General features: G+C 52.7%; 1 non-coding gene across 1 annotated transcript; it reads left to right on the forward strand.

Moving 5' to 3' along the window:
- The first annotated feature begins 824 nt into the window (after positions 1 to 824).
- Positions 825 to 897, forward strand: TRNAK-CUU (transfer RNA lysine (anticodon CUU)). Its single transcript has one exon. It is a non-coding gene; the product is annotated as a tRNA-Lys (tRNA).
- The last annotated feature ends 607 nt before the right edge of the window (positions 898 to 1,504 follow it).

A 1,504-nucleotide genomic window follows, 5' to 3' on the forward strand; every position in this document is an offset into this window, starting at 1 on the left:
GGAGAGAAGCGGGGCGCTGCGAGAAAGGGGTCCGGACCTGAGTTTTCTTGACACCTGAGGCAGGTGAGCCACCGGGAACTTTGGGGGCATAATGGGACCAGTTAGAGTCCAGATGGAAGTGCATAGTTGACGCTTGAAATGCACTGTTTAGACAGTGTGACGATGATGATGGCTGCTCATGACGTGAAGTTCAAAGACACGGCGGTTCTGAGCGAGGTTTGCAGCGGCACAGGGCAGGGGACACTGCGAAGTGGTAGTGCTAAGCAGCAGAGCGAAGCAGCAGCACTCTGCGACAAGCACTGGCGGGGTGGGGCGGCTCGGCTCTGCGGACCCGAGCCAGGGCTGGGGCTGCCTGAGATCGTGATCGAAACCGTTTCCCCGCAATGTGTGCTGAAGAAAAGCCGAGTCAGAGATGCAAGGCAGGTTGGAGGGGTTCTGAGAAAATATGGGAAGGCAGAAGCCCAGAGCACTCCTCCCTTCCCCCCACACTGCGCTACAAAGGAAGGTATTTGAACAACACTATGCCGATGGCTATGACAGCCATTCACTCTGGAATTCCGTAAAGCCCGCCCACAACATTCTTTGAACTTTTAACAATGTTAATGAAATTGAACAAGAGGTAAAAATATGTTTGCTTTGCAAGTTATAATCGCATCAAAACAGTCACTCACAGATGGAAGACATGGAGTTAAACACTGCTTCTCTAAGACTCGAAAACAAAGCTGCTGTGAGAGTTGAAGGGACATCTTGTTGGCGGTGCTGGTCCAGGTTTTCTTTCCAGGGACGGCGGGGGATGTGGTCGCCTTCAGTAGGGGAGGTCGGGAGCCCAGTTAGCTCAGTCGGTAGAGCATGGGACTCTTCATCCCAGGGTTGTGGGTTCGAGCCCCACGTTGGACTCGCCGGAACGGTGGGCGGACCGGATGTGGTCCCGAGGCTGAGCCTGTCATTTTTCCCCTACCCCACACAGTCCCTCTGCAGAATTGCCTGACTCTCATCTGTTTCTGCCATGATAACTACTTAAAACTGACTGAACTATTAATGGGAACGGTTTGTAAGCTTTTTGTTAACAGTGGAAACAACTGGAAGAGGCAGATGGACAAGAGCCAAGAGTTAACTGCATTCCAGACATCAGACATACCAGCATCCGGAGGGCACGGAGACAGCAACAGCGTGGAGCACCAGCACAGACCGGAGTGGCTTTGCAGCTGTACTGAAAGCAAACCGGAGGCAGCGCAGGGCAAGCAGAGCCGAAGCGGGGCACACTGCTCCCTGACAGGATCGGGCCCCACCGCCTGCGGTGAAGAGGGTCCCGGAGGACCCAGAGCTGCAGTACTCAACAGTTATAATATTGCCAACACAGCTTTCTCAGCAGCGTGGCAAAGCTGCCAAATCTGCAGCTGCTAAACTAGAAGATAAAAAAAAAAAAGGGGAACTTTGAAGAAAATTTCCATGTCCGTGACTGGTAGTGCTGTTCACTGAATTTGTCACAGTTGACAGAGAACTG

The sequence above is a fragment of the Myiozetetes cayanensis genome, unplaced genomic scaffold (assembly GCF_022539395.1).
Source record: "Myiozetetes cayanensis isolate MyiCay16 unplaced genomic scaffold, myiCay2020 scf821, whole genome shotgun sequence".
NCBI classification, from domain to species: domain Eukaryota; kingdom Metazoa; phylum Chordata; class Aves; order Passeriformes; family Tyrannidae; genus Myiozetetes; species Myiozetetes cayanensis.